This window comes from Drosophila novamexicana, unplaced genomic scaffold (genome assembly GCF_003285875.2).
Source record: "Drosophila novamexicana strain 15010-1031.04,08,12 unplaced genomic scaffold, DnovRS2.1 tig00000072-arrow-arrow-pilon, whole genome shotgun sequence".
Taxonomy (NCBI): domain Eukaryota; kingdom Metazoa; phylum Arthropoda; class Insecta; order Diptera; family Drosophilidae; genus Drosophila; species Drosophila novamexicana.
Window position 1 is genome coordinate 749,010 of NW_020824771.1, and position 16,092 is coordinate 765,101.

Consider the following 16,092-nt stretch of genomic DNA (forward strand, 5'->3'; position numbering starts at 1 on the left):
TTTTGCAAATTCAAATCTTTATTACTTTGGCCAAATGGAAATGCTAATCAAAAAATGCAATTGCTGATCGATTTATGCACAGTTGTATTTTTTCTGCTTTTCAAATAGATGGAAATTCTGGAAATAGCCAAATGCTTATCAATTTTATGTAAGGCCAAAATATTTGGCAAATGTTTGTTATTTAAGGAATATCAATTTTTGCAAACATTTTTCGTTCATTTTTCGAATAACTTAACAATTGGCCTATTAATTTGCAACATTATTTGCCATGAAAAAGAGTTTTGAATTTAAAATTTAAGACAAGAGAGAAAATCTATCCTTGATAGGGCGACAATTAAATACCCTTGAATTCCGACGTAAGTAGTAAGTAGTTCGAGTAACACACTGTGCAGACATGTTCGAATAATATCAAGGCGGACTTGGGTACAGAGTTTGATCAATATTAGATATTAATCCGTTGTTGATTAGAGCCCGTATTAGTCGAAAAGGGTCGCCTTGCTTAAAATTCTCAAGTGGTTATAGTTTCGGACTGAACACAAGGCCGGGCAAATCTAGAGTCGGCAGCAATGTCTGCTCTTCCTAGAACCGGTTAGTTCTTTACATAGTCATACAGAGAACCAGCTCATTCTTGGTGTTTATACCGTGTGGTTGTTGTTGTTGTTGTTGGGATTGGTTGACCTCGAGCCGGCCTGCTTTCAAATAAATTGATACTTAACCGTTCAGCTTAAAATATTTTATGGGGACTTTGGCTCCGATATGCTTTCTTCTGACCGTTACATACATTTGTACAAAACCAGTATACCCTTTTTACCGTTTTCGATAGTTTTAGGGTATAAAAAGTAAATGATTTCGGCTTGCTTAAAGGTAAAATAGATAGTCCTTAATTGACGCAGAAAGCGGTGTAAACAGTAAATTACAATTTCTGAAACATCCCCAAATTAGTTATACTCAGTTCTACTCAAATGTGGGTAAATTGTAGCTGCCTTTCATTTAGCTTGTAATGCTAATTCAATACTGGGTGGTCGCTATTTTTAACCAAAACTTTTAAACGTTCACACCTCGCTTTAGTCGACTCGCGACTCTGCAGTGGAGGGTCGCCCCGTCGCATGGAGCTAAAATATATATTCGGAGGTAGTACAGCCAACGTTTTGTGCACCCTTTAATCATTTTAACAGCTGCCAATCATCATTAGCGCCCGGCGCGAATGCGGGTGGCTGCCAATTGGTGGTGCTGTGGATCTTGTTGGCAGCGCGGTTTGACTGGCGGCTGCCACACGTTTTCGGGGCATTTGCCAAAATTTCAAAGCCATTACAAGCTAAAACTATAAAACCGCCAATTAGCAGCGCGTTGGCAATAAACTAAACAACGTTCGTTCAACAGACCCAATGCTGGATCTGTCCTCTAGCTAAGAGCTAGAAACTACGACTGGTATTTTCTATTTTTACCCTGTAATCAGAGTGTTATGTAATAGGGGTTATTATAATGCTGTCACCGCATAAAGCCATTCTTTTATATTCCTTTATATCCTTTTATAAGCATGGCATTCAGAGGAATGCATAATACACAATAATTGACTATGTATAGGGTATTAAAAAACGGACGTCCCAAGTTTTTCATATCATTACCTACTCAAAAAACCGATTGGGACGAAAAAGGCAAAGTTATTTCAGTTATATCTAACATCAACTTATTCAAACACAACTACAGGGTATTTTGCAGCTGCTCACATTTAACTGAAGCCCTCTTACAGGTTTTTTATTTGTTGAATTGGACCCTTTAGTCTTTGGTCTTCTATCTGCCGGCTGCTGTCTACAGTTGATTCTCTGCTTCCCCTGTGTGTGTCTCTCTGGGTGTGTGTGTTAACCACGCGTTTTTAAGCCAATTTACCCGACTAATCAGTATAAACCACTTCAAAGCAGCAGCTAACAGCATCGACACACAGAGGAAGCAGCAACATTTTCTTCTTTGTAATGTGCACAAATTCCAATATGTCTGGGCCATTAAAAGGCAACAGAGCCAGAATCCGAACCCAAACCCAAACCCAAACCCGAACCAGAGCAAGTCGTCAATATAAGGCCAACTTAAGTGTGCAGAAGCTTTTTTAGCTTTTACTCCTTTTCCGGCACGATGTGCTGTCAGTCATTAAATAAATTCACTTCACAACCTGCGATGTTTACGATGCCTAGAGGACTTTGTTTCAGATTAAGATAAATGCAATGTGATTACAGAGAAAATTTTGGATTTATTTCATAAAAACTTTAAAAAATAACAAGTTTTTTCAACTTTTCTGGAAATTTCTAGTTAGTTAATTTTCAATGCAACCAAAAACTATGCTATTATAAATCTTTTTTTTGCAGCCTAAAACAAAATTGTGGGAAATATATATGTAATATTTTATATGAAATTTGTCATAAGATTATATAAGTAGCTATATCTTGGCTGACTTTCATAGAGTAAAAGGCTAACTGACTCGATTTTCAGAGTATTTGCAGTTCGAGCGTCTAGAGTTTTAAAACTGCTTTGCCAGTTTATGGCGAGTAGCGCCAAAGTGTTAAGTGATCCGTGGCAAACGTGTTAAAATGTGTAATTTAATTTCCAGAGCGCTTTAAATGCAGCCTTCGCGATTTTTACAGCCCGACATGAGTTGAGATTTAAGCAGCGAGCAGCGAGCAGCGAACATCTAGACAACTTAGTGAACTTTAAAACATCGATAAAGCCGCACTGCATGTACGTACCGTGCACGTCGAAAAGTTGGTCAAAAGTTTTTGGCCCTGGCAATAAGCAAAATAGACAAGCGGAAAAAATTGGCATTGACAAGACGGCGGGAACGACAAACGGCAAGTTTAGTCAAGTTTCGAGGCATCCAAAACTAAACTTCAACGCAATATGTCAATTTGGTGTAACAACTCGTTCAGTGGGACCATATCCGGCACACTTTACGGCGCCCGAGCACGGACACGCTCCCACACACACACACACACACACACACACACAGGACACGCAGCTCGCAGTCCCCACTCAATTTGGGAGACGCCACTGATTTGGGGCGTCACGACGACAGCGCAGCACGCGTTGGGTTTCCACAAAAAAATAAAAACTGGAAGAAAAAAGTTTTTAACAACTTGGTCAGCCGTTGAAGTTTTCTAATCTCTTTCTTGTAGGTGCTCCTGGCCCTCGAATCGAATTTCTTTGCTGATTTTTAAACGGCCCCGGCCATTGATCTGTTGTTCGGCTGTTCGGGGCAAGTGTTTATTTTCCCACTGCTGAGCCTTCGGATTGTTTATTTCTCGAGTTAGGCTGGGGGCAGCAGCTCTCAAGTCAACTTGTATAGAAAGTCAATAAAACTGTTTGACAACTCACTGACTGCCCGAGTCTGGTGCGCTGCGTAACTGTGTGTGTGTGTGTGTGTTTGCGCCTTTTGGGCACATTAAATTTACAATTTATGGCTGACAATCGAAAGGAAGTTTTATATCTGTCCATACATGGGCAGTGTTATATAGCTGCAGTTGTGTAAGGAGCTGAAGCGGAAACAGCTCTAAACATGATTAAAGTTTAAGATTAAAGTCAAATAGAACAGTCAAGTGCATGCAAATGTAATCTTAATGTGAATTAATCTCATATTTTATTACGGAAATCGATCAGAATATATATATAAATAGAACTTATAACTCAAGCCAAAATACCGTAAACCTTCCTTGAATTATTGAGAATCGCATAGAAAGGCAGTATTTACAACGACTTTTTATTTAATTTGCTTTTTTGCGACTTGGCGAGACATGTTTGCGTAAATTCATTAAAAAAGAGTTTGAAGCAAGCAATAGAAATAAAGGTAAGAAAAAAGTTCCCTTAAATCCGAAATTGGCAATTACTTCGTAGAAATAAATAATTTTAAAACATCGAAACAGGGCTTGTTAATATAAAACCTAAAACTCATAGTCAAAATACCAGTAAACCTTACTTGAATTAATGAGAATCGCGTAGAAGGGTGATACTAAAAAAAGTGTTCTAAACAATTTTCACTTTTTAGCCGTTATGTTGTTGTGCATTCTACAACAATCGGTCAGTTAGTCTGTCAATCAATCAGGACGCACAGGAAACACGTATCCAATCTGGATTCAGAATCAATCAAGAATTTGGCGCTTATGATGTAGTTTTTAAATTCAAGCGTAAAATTGAGTTAAGACTGAAATAAATTTCATAAAATAAAACAATCGCCACTTGCCACATATCATCAGAGCTCATATATTAGCACTTAAAGTGTGCAATTGTTGCATAATGCAGAAATCATGTCTGCAATTTCGCGATCTCATGCCTTCGAACCCAAACCTTTGGCCCACGCGCCAGCCAAGCGAATGCGAAATGATTAAAGTTATTTTCTCGACATAATTATGGTATTGGTATGATGATGAATATATTGACGCCAATGGCACATGAAAGGAGCACGAAATGTTGTTAAAAATGGTAATTAAGTGCATACACAGATGCAAATAGATGCTGTGTGAGCAAAAGATACACACGGCGTTGCATTTACGTAATTTATCATATTTTTACACACAGTTTTATTTCCATTTTCCGCTTGGCGTGTTTTTTCTCCCTTTTTTTTTATTATTTTAATTTCTTTTTTTTTCATACTTAAAATTCGATTTATAACAATTTGCGGTAAATAAACTCACGTTATAAATTGCTGCATATTTTTAAGAGTCGGCCGCGTGTCAGCAGCAAATATCTTTACATGGAATTTTTGTAATCGTTACATTTAAAGTGCATTGCACTCTGCTTCTGCTTCTTGTTGTTGTTGTTGTTGTTATTTTTTTCATTGAAGAATCATTATTGCTGCTGCGGTTGTTGTTGTTGTTGCTGCTGCTGTATGCTCCTGTTATTGTCCGGCACGCTTCCATATAATTAATGCATAAATTATGCAGACAAAGCGATTGCAAAAATACAAAAAATAAAACGCGGAAAAAACAATGGCATAGGGCAAAGGGTAAAGGACTTGACTGTGTTTTTCTTATGGCTTGTAAATACTTGTAAAACTCGTAAAACTTAACAAGGCCATTTAACCGTAGGCGCTTTTACCACGATAATGACAATATTTTACAAGCGACTCGCACAAAAGGTACAAATTAAAATATAAATAAAGAAAAACATCGAATAAAACAACAGATATCAGACCTTTGAGCAATGTTGAGCTACGGTTACTTTCCGTTGATTGACCAACATCCTAAAGCCGCAGTCAGCAAAAGAAAGGTTCCTGAGAACCAAACATAAACTCAACAAGAAAGTAAGAATATCTTCGGCAGAAATTCGGTTATTGCAGATATGTTCATTTACATTTTACATTTCGATAGATCGTTCCTATAGTAGCTATGTGATCCGATATGATCAGATGATCCGATCCGGCCGGTTTCTACATATATATGGCGAGCAGCAGAAGCACGGCTTAAGGCAAAGCTTCTAGACGATAGATTTCCAACTGAGATCTGGTGCGCATAGAAACAGACAGACAGATAGACGGACGCAGAGACGGACATGGCTATATTAACTCGGCTGCTGATGCTCATCTAGAATATATATACTTTATGGGATTCGAAATGTCTCCTTTTAGGCGTTACATATTTCACAGCTAAATTATAATACCCTCTAATATTATCCATTTAATGAATTCATTAAATTGACTCTGAAATGGAATAAAATATAAAAAAAAATTGAGGTTTTCACTTATGATGTGAGTTTTCTTTTTAAACTGCCAACTAAGCTCATTTGTTGCTGCTTCTATGGCATTTCCCTCATATTCAAACCTGGAAATATTATATTTTATATTTTCAAACTGTTGCTTTCCTTTCATTAGTATAAGCTTAGTATATATTGAAGAAATGTCCTAGGATAAGTTTATATATTTTCAGCCATAAGCAGGGCCTTATCTGTTGCTCAATATGAATTTAATCAGCTCTTACTGAAATTGGTTTATTTTGGCTTACGAATTTCCAGCAGAGTTTAACGCCACTTTGCAGCTGGGCTATCTAATATTTATAAGAAGACTATCCATATATCTCAATAAAAATCATTAACGCTTTGGCTCGACTATCGAGCAGCTATTCAAAAATTTATAAACTGTAAACTATTCCAGCATAATAAAAACTAATCTCGACAACGCCCCTGCAAAGAACTGACAAGCCACAAAAAAATAAAAAAGAAAAACAATTTAGAAAAGGGGCAAAAAAATTGCACATTGCCACTTCTCAGGGGAGGGGGCGGGCAAGATGGGCGCTGCAGGGGGACGGGGGGCAGCAGCAAATGGAAAACCATTTAGCCAATTTAAATGTTGTTCGAACAAGCTAAAGAAAGCAACACAAACGCTGCGTAATAGACAAACCAAAAAATCAACAAGAAATGCCAAGAGGAAAAAAAAACAGAGAAAAGACAAGAAGAAACAACTAGATAAACTTGCGTCACATGCAGCACAGGAAAGCAGCAGAGAGCAAAGCGGCAAATTGCATGCAGCAGCACGGCAAGGACGTCAGGACTTGCAGCCCTGCCCGGAATGGGGATCTTCTAGGATGCCAACAGATACGCGCGCACCCATACGAGCACTCATCGTTTTGAGTCCATCAGTAACTTTCCCAGCTGCCCCGTTGCCCCGTTGCCCCGTTGGCCGAACTAACCCTTCTTGGTCTACGGTCTACACTTCACTTAATTAGATTGCGCTTCGGGCACATGTTTGCTCTGTACTCTGGCAACAGCAGCAGCAGCAGCAGCAGTAAGGAAAAAACTTGCAACTGGGGAGAAAAATCGTCGACACAAATGAGAGAACAAGCGAAATGCAACGAGCTTGGGCACAAAAAAAAAACGGTGGAACAAAACCACTAATAAAACACATTTCGCCAGTGAAAGTGAAGACACAACGAGAAATGTGCCACATTTAAAAGTAGTTCGACTATTCCCCGAACCCCCAAGCCCAAGCCCAAGCCCAAAACCAAGCGCAAGCCACAACTAGAACGCCTCCTAATAACATAATAATAATAGAGAAGCAATTATTTCCCCAAAGTCAGCTCCCTACTCAAGGGGCTGGCCCCGAAAAGTTTTGTGTTTCTTTTGAAGTTGCCAATTTAACTCAAATAAACTAAAGAACTTTCGATACACTAACTTTTTACGCAACACATAGTCTAGATCTTTGTTTGATATTAAAAATATTGTGTTTTTATTTATTATTTATTAACGTAAAGCCAACATTTTAGTTAAAATCTCCTTACATATTATTTAATTTTTTTTTGTCAGGAACTATGTGAATTATAAATGTAAGAAAAAAAGAATATACTAGAATATTTTCCTAAATTTATGAATTTTTCTTTTCTTTTACTGGACTGACAAATTATATTTAAGAATTTTTCTTATGTAATGGATTTTTTGTCTTAAAAAGATAAAAATTATGAGAGTTATGGGGATTATAAGTATATAATAGAAAATAATAATTCACTAAATTATCATATTAAAGAAATTTTCTTTTGAAAAATATATACACTCATGATTTTATTTCCCTATTGGAAAATTGGAATACCTTTTCTCTTAAAAATAAATTAATTATGAGAACTAAGACTTCCCTGACTTACGAATTTTTGGGATTTTTATTTAGCCGTGAATCTTCATTAATTGCATTGTATTCGGAAACTTTAGTTATTTTAAACTGATTGTCACAGAGAACCAAGTCAAATATGCTCGCTTTGTAACTCGTTAACCAAGTTCATCTAAAAATTGAGCAATCCTTTGTCAAGTTAGTTGGTTAGCGCAAAATGAAGTCAAAATTTCATTTGTAGTTTCGGTTTCTTATATCTATTTGGGGAGCTGCTGCAGCATTGATAGCACATGTTGCCGCAGTTTTCCTCTTTTTTGACTCCCCGCGGGAAACTTGCCTTGATTATGACAGTTGGTTAACATGTGCCAACAACAAGAAGAAAAGGCAGAAGAATAAGAAGAAAAGAAACAGAATAACAACTAACAACTAACCCATTGTAAGGGTTTTGCTTGTGTGTGTGTATGCTTGGCTTGGTCAATGTCATAATTTGCCGCATGTCTTTTGGCTTTGACAAGGACATTTCTTGGGGAGTTGCTGTTCAAGGAATCTGAGTTCCTTCCCTGCCTGATTGCTGTTTGTTTAAACTAACAATTTGGTTTGCCATTAAAATGTGAACGGACGCATCCCGAAAAACCACCCACAATCCAATAGACTTTCACATGAGCACATGCCTCTTCTTGCCATGTTCTTGTGTAATTACTTGGCCTGGCCAAATGCGGGCTATGGCAGGCGGCTGAGAACTGTTGGTGGTAGCTCTGAATAGCGGGACGCTAACTGGCCCCGATTGTTGAGTGATAAGTGCTGCTGCCTCTGCAGTTGCATTTGTCAGTTTTGGTTGGGTTTCGTTGGGCGGGCGAAGGTTGGTACAGAGTGCTGCCAGAAACATGGCCAACACACGCCAGCTAACTAACTCGCGTCCAAGGTTCGTTGGCGTTGGCGGTTTGTTCTACTTTGTATACTCAGTAAACTGAGTGAAGGGGCTAGTTTCGGTCGATAGGCAACAAAAATATTATAACACTTACATTAATAATTATTAAATTGAAAAAAATCGACCAAGAAAATGTCTGTATCTATATAAAAGAGCTTGACCTGAGGGACTGAATATTTATCAACCTCCAAGTAGGGGAAATGGGGGTCAAAGTTCGTAGGAAAGACATTAAAAACAATAAGGAATTTACGTTGCAAACGTAAAGTTATGTCATTGTGGTTGAGCGTCGGACTGACAAACAAGAAGTCGCCGGTTCAAACGCGGGGAATTCTATTTCACATAGAGTTTTTAATTCTGCAAAAGAGATTAATAGCTGAACATGGACGAGGACTTTGTTGGTGTTGCATTCGCCAAGGACTTCGCTGCTGATGACATCCTTGAAGCTGTCTCAAAGAGAGCCGGCGCAGCCGTCGAGCGTGTGAAAATGCTGCTGTAGGTTTAACACAGCTTAAAACAAATCACTGCCACTAGCAAGACAAGGGTGTAGTTGATTGTTTTATCCTCATTCGAAGGAAACAAGGTTTTGCTTTATGCTGGCGCGGCAACTTGGTCAAAGTTATGAGACGCTTCCCAACTCTGGCTCTGAAGTTTGCCTTGAAAGACAAGTACAAGCCGACCACCTTGGCTGCCGTTGACAAGAACCCCCCGTTGAGGGGGTACTCTATCTGCATTAAGGACTTAACGTGTACTGGCTTGGTGGCTTGTACTGCGGCTTGGGCGTCTCTGTCCGTGGTATTGTCATCTATTGCCTGCCGCACGATCGCGCACATTTCAAAAGATCTTCATGGACAATTCTTTTCGTTTTCGGGAAATCCAGCCCTCTAGACTTTAAGATTACCATCTAGTAAGGCTATGACATGTGACTAATGTAGATCGAGACTCATTTAAAACGTATCATGTAAAAGTTTTTATGAATAATTTATAATAATTGATATATTTAAAGAAACGAGCCGAATCATTGCTTAATCAGAAATTGAAATGCACAAATAATGCCAAATGCAAATAAAATATTCTCTTTATGAGCTGTAGCAGTTGCAAACCTCACTTTGCCGAATTCGGTGCTTAGCAAAGGCGTTATATATGTTTGTAAATCGGTTATATGGTCTTTATCGCATAATCAAGGTCTCCGTTTTGATATATATGCCGACTTGGTCCAGCTGGAATGTACTCGAAAGCATATTCAGCACGAAAATGCAAATTAAGGACGCACCAGATGATGAAGAAAGCAATCGAGCCAAAGTTCCTGAGGCTTCTAAGCTCAATTTTGAGCACATTCGTCAAGAGAAGAGAGTTCCTAGCAGTTTCCTAAGATAAATGTGATATTCCAATAAAATACCCTAGAAAAATATAGAGCTGAGAATTACAAGTTTGAATAAAAACTGTTTTCCTTATTTGAAGACCTTGAATTTGATTTTTGTTCTGTGTTTCTCTTAATGAGAATAAATTGCTCTACAAATTAAATTTCCTAAAAGCAAACAGGGTATATCACAGTCGTGTATTTAACTAATTGCTTATATGCTCTTGTGTTTGATTTTGTTTTGTTGTTTTGTGTCGAAATGTTGCTGTAAATTGTTAATTAAATTTTTCTGTTCTCATTTTGCAACGGACGTGTGGTCCAATGTGCGCCAAAAAGGAAAACAAACAATGCCAGCCATGGGGTTAAAGTTAAAGAAAGCTTTTTTGCTTTTTATTTCAGTTTTTAGCATTTTTTCCCTCTCTCTCCCCCCCTCTCTCTCTCTCTCTCTCTCTCTCTCTCTCTCTCTCTCTCTCTCTCTCTCTCTTTAAGGTGAGCTGAGTTGAGTAATAAACAACAAATGGAAGTTGTTCGTGTCAGAGAAGAAGAAGAGCGCGGCTCCAGAGATAAGCAGCATATGGGTAAAGACTTAATATGCAGCTTGTCTGTGTGGAAAATTCGAGGCAGGCATTTAAAAGTATGCCCGAAGCCAGCGACAAAGCCAGAGCCTGAGCCCTATATTATCAGTAAATACGGCCAATGGCCAGCAGCAACAACCGCAACAGCAACAACAAACAGCAGCAACTTAAAGCAATTACAACAATCAACGTCGCCGCACGATAAGCGATAGCAGCAGCAGCAGCAACAACAACAACAAAACAACAATCTATGTATGAGGCTTACCCAAGTGCTGGCCCACAATAAACCGCGATTACAAACACAAAACCGAGGGCCCAGCTAACAACAACAACAACAATAACAACAATGGGCAATAAACGGAACTGAGAGCGCAGCAAAACGTTTTTGATTGGTGACTGCCGCTGGGGTAAACTAATGAATACAAGTATCTCATAGATACACACACGCACGCACACATAATTGTATATGTGCATACATATGTAACGCTACTTAAGTGCCGACTGCCGACTGCCAACTGACTCAACTCATTTTGTTTATTAATTTAAAAATGCAACAGCCAGCAAAAAGCATTGGCAACACATGCAAGCAACAACAACAACAACATCTGAAACGACAACAACAACAACAACTCTTGGCAACATCTGAGTGCAGAGCGAATTTGTGCGGTTTGTGTCTTGGCTAAGCTCATTTTTATCGTGATAACCCAGCAACCGATTATTCAGCGCGGTCTTGCGGTTTTTAGGTATTTCAGTAATATGGAAGAAAGACCCATTTTTAGAATTGTCCTTTGCTATTTTTTCCTAAAGTATTTCATATTTAAGATAAAGGCATAAAATAATGACTTACCCTTTTAACTGCACTTATAGCAACAGAATTATGAGAAATAATTTTCATTTTAATGCATTTGCCTTTAAGCAGTAGGAACAGCGCAGTCTGCAAGCAAATTTAATACATGTAAAATCTTAAAAGTAATTTATAAAAATTTCTTATTCTAGTTTCTCGTTAGGAATACGCAGATATTCTATAGCTTGTGCCCTTTTTTCCTTAAATACAAATGACCCTTCTATGCGATTTTCAATTAGATTTTGGTATTTTATATTTATTTTATTAAAGGGCCTCACAATCTCTGCTGCTTTTTCTCTTCCTTTTGGCCTTTTCACTTAAATACAGCCTTTCTACACGATTCTCAAGAATTTAAGCTCGGCTTAGAAAACTCTATATTCAATTGAAGAATTGTGCGTCCGTATGTAAATGCCTATAAATATAAATCTAGTCATGTCCCGGCTAGATGTCTCTACCAACCTACAGGTAAATGCAGGCAAAGAAATATTTTTCAAAATAAATAAGTTGGCTGAAAAATTATATAAATAAAGAAATAAAATTTAAAGATAATGGCAGATAAAAAAATGCATTAAAAACAAAACTATTTTGGAATAAAATGGAATTTAGAGATAATGACAAGCATGTTCAAAAAATAAAGAACCTAAAAACTAATTTTAAGACAATTCTCCAAGCTTGACTCTCGAAAAAAAGAGAAGTTTATATGGATACATATCAGAAAAATTGGTGTGATTTCTATAGAGATAGGATCTGACCAAAAAAGAAAAGTTCACGCGATGCAAATGATCCGAAGTCGAAAATGATTTATGTATTTTAACGAAAATGGACAATTGTGGGAAGGTGTCAGGCCCTAAACCCAATTCCCAGCTGTACGCATACATTTACATCTCTTCTAAGTACATCTCCGTTCTCGACATATCCCCCGCCCAATGCTCTTCGAACACTCCGTTACGAATCGTCAAGCACATGGCCAATTTCGATACTGCGACGTTTCTTCGTTCGCATTGTCGATTTTCGGTTCTTAACGATATGCGACAATTTTTGACCCCAAGAGACCAAAATGCGAGTACAGCACGCAGAGAAAACCGAAGCAGAAATTGAAACTGAAACTGAAACCGTAAAGCAGAGAACCCAAGTAACCAAAAGAGACATTGCTAGAGAGAGAGAGAGAGAGAGAGGGAGGGGAGTATGAGTGAGCGTGAGAAGGAGTAAGAGAGAGAGAGAGAGAGCCGCACACAGCTGCACGCATTACGCCACAAATTTATTTGGATTGGGGTTGGGTCAAAATTTAAATATTTCAGCGCCAACAACAAAAACAACGTCAACTGATTTTTCGCGTTTCAAGCTCGTTTTGCTTGATTGCTCGAACGGTTCTTGAGTCGTTTACTCGATTCCCCATCTATTTGACTATTTGTTATCCAAGTTGTCTTCTTCTTCTGCTTCTGCTTCTTCTTTCTAATCGGCTGACAAATGTTGCGCCTGCGTCGATTGCTTCATCACAAATAAACCACACACAAAATGTGGGTTGGAAATATATACATACATATATTTTCAACTTGGTCTGGATGGGTCGAACCCCAGCCCCCTTACCCTCTCTCTTTTGCCATCTTCCGCTGTTGACACAAACACATTCCCCATTTATACAATTTTTATTGCCTGATTGAGTTTAGTTGACTTGGGTTGGGCTTGGCTTCATTGAGGGTTCGTTTTCGGGCTTATCGAATCCATAGACTGCTCGGGTAACGGGTAACAGTGCAAAGCGAAAACGGCAACAGTTACGATCGTTATGCCTGGGCTCCCCTACCATCGGCTCCCTTCCCACTTGCCGTTCGTGCCATCTTCGTGTTCCACTCTACTCGGGTTCTGACCTGTGTCAATATTTATTGGCTTTATTTACAGCCAGAGCCACTTTGGGTATTTGCATTGAATTTGTGATTAATTTGCCTGATAAGCAAACGCTGCGCCCGGCCATGGGTCCCATAGGTATTTCCGATTGTGCCCACAAATTGTACCAAAAAACAAGTCTTGTCCCATTTGACTGAATATCTCAAGCTATCTATGTATAGATATGTACGTGTGTATATGTATATTAACTTTATTCTATAGTAGAAGCTATTATAAGTATTATATCAAACATTTTCAACATTCTCTTTAGCCTAAACACATTCCTATGAAAAGTATTTTTTCTTATCTGTCACAAAATACAAATTAACGGAATGATTTGTTGATTGATTTTGCATATGTAAAAAAAAATATATGTATGTATGTATGTATTTACGAATATTATTCTTTACAATCTTGATTATTTGTTCCTCATTATTGCAGAACATCATCCATCTTCTCATTCATTTTGTTTTCCATAACAAATTTATCATTCTAACTGAACTGATCCTCACCCCGCTTCACAGCCTCGCCCCCTCCCTGGCCTACAGTTGACAATAAGCGCTGGACGAATTCCAACAAACCGTTTTATGCTTGCCCAATTAACGGCGCAAAGAGCACAAATGCCAAAGCAATAATACAAAAATTATATGTGCATATATTAAAAAAAATTAATCTCGTACAAACGAAAATTTAATCTGCAGTAGAAAACGAATTCCGCTTGCATGACTTTTAATTTGGCTTGAAAAAATGCAAAAGAAGAAGCAGAGAGGGAACGGAATGAAGAAGAAAGAGCAAAGGCTGCAACGGAAGCGGCAGCTCCGAGCGCGCTCTCGAAAAGTGCGAGCGATCGACAGAGAAGGGGAGTGTTGGGGTTTACAGTTTTTTTCTTTGTGTTTTCTTTTATTTTTGCCAGAAATGATCATCACAATATTTGTGCGGGCACGTTGTTGTTGTTGTTATTGTTATTGCTGCTGCCCCCTTGTGCCCTGTATGGGGCAGGCCGAGGGCCAGAATACACAGAATACATTAATTGACACTTGGCCGGAAATAGTTCATTAGGCATAAATTACATACAGACAAAAGCCCATCTTCACCCTCTCTCTCTCTCTCTCTCTCTCTCTCTCGCTCGCTCGCTATCACCCACTCTCTGGTTTTCGCCAGCGTCGAGTTGTCGCTTATACTTACTGGGTTTCTGCGGCTTAAATGAATGCACGGGAATTTTGTTGTTATCGCCGCTTGCAATGGGCAGCGCACAAAACGTTGCAAGACACAAATGTTGGGCATTAACATTAACAAGACTCAAGATACGTTGACACTCACACACACAACACACACACTCGTACAATAAATCGGACTCGCTTCTACGCTTTATCTATATGTGCTCTCTCTCGCTCTTACTCTCTCTCTGTCGCTCGCTCAGTATCGTCTTGTTCATTGGGCTCAACATGTGTGCTCCAAATGTTGTTTGTAAATTTTTACAAGAGCCTGAACTACGAGACTGCGCGACCGCGGCTGCAAAACAGGGCAACAAAGCGCAGACGTAAAGCGAAGCAGAAGCAAATGTAAAACACACAAAAACAAAAACACAATGTGGGCATATTAATAAATTCAACTAAAACGCAATTGAACGCGACCTCAGGCACACACACTGGCACAGACGCCAACGCCGCTGCCACCACCGTCAACGAACCAAACTGAAGAGAACCATCGCTAAGCGGGCTCAAATCTGCCGCGCTCCCCAACGCTCCCCTCTCACAATAGCACACAATATTTCACTCATTCCCTCTTAAGAACTGCAGACAGTCGAATGCAGCGAAAATGGAAGATGAAATATGTTTGTATGTAAGTGCGACAATTGTGGAAAAGGGAGTGGAAAACTGGAAGAGCGTGAGCTACGGCTCGAGCTTCAGCCGCTAGCTCAGCTACAAAGTAGCCGATTAATGAATGCAGTCAAAAGGGGGCGGCAATGGCAGACAAAGAAAACACCCTACATCTATGAATTTGTAATTTCTTTTGTTAAAATTTGGATTATACTATATTAATAGTTGCAAATTGATAAGCCTTTCCTGTTAACCCTTGTATAATGCTACATATATATGAACTCTTACGATATCATTATGCATTATTAAATAATGATCCATCTCCCGTCAAGCTTTCGCAAAATCCATCATCCTATTTTTGTGACCCCAACAACATCCCAAAACTCGAATGTAGGGTGCCTAGAGAATAATTTGCCCATCTCCAACAATAACAACGCAAAGTAGAATTGACGAAGGCTACTGAAAAACGTCAGCGAAGCAAACGCGTCAACTGATTTTTGTGTTACACATAATTTCATTTCTTGATTTGTTTCTCTGTGTGTGTGTGTGTGTGTGTATGTGTGTTTGTGAGTGACGTTGTCGTCTCGGTCGCTCTGTTTTTTTGCGCTCTTTCTTTTGCTCGCTTTTACTTTCTGTTGCAATTAAACGGCGTTTTTCCGTCTGAACGCCAGCCAGCCGAGAGAGAGAGAGAGCCGAAGCGAGCCGAGCCAACGGCCTGGACTGCTCTTCGAGCTCATTACGCGCATCGTGCGCTATCGTTCGTTCTGGCGACGCCGGCGCAGGCGTCGATAACGGTAATGCCGCCGCGCACACACGTTGTGTATTGGCCCAAGCAGAGGCGAAGAGCGTAATCGACTGAGAGAGCAGCTGAGCGCGCATGTTGAGCGCGCGTGATTTTTGTGGCTCTTTCGCCTGCGCCTGGTTCTTTATTTGGCTCGTGTGTGTGTGATTGTGTGCGTGTGTGTGAGTCGTGTTTGTGTTTTCATACCCTTGCGTCGAGCATTCGGATTTTATCATTAACTCCGCAGCATTAGTGTCGGCCTCTTAGGCGTAATTCGTAAGGCAATTCGCTCAGGGTATTGCATGTTCGGCATGCTAAGCCAGCGTTTCTTCTAGG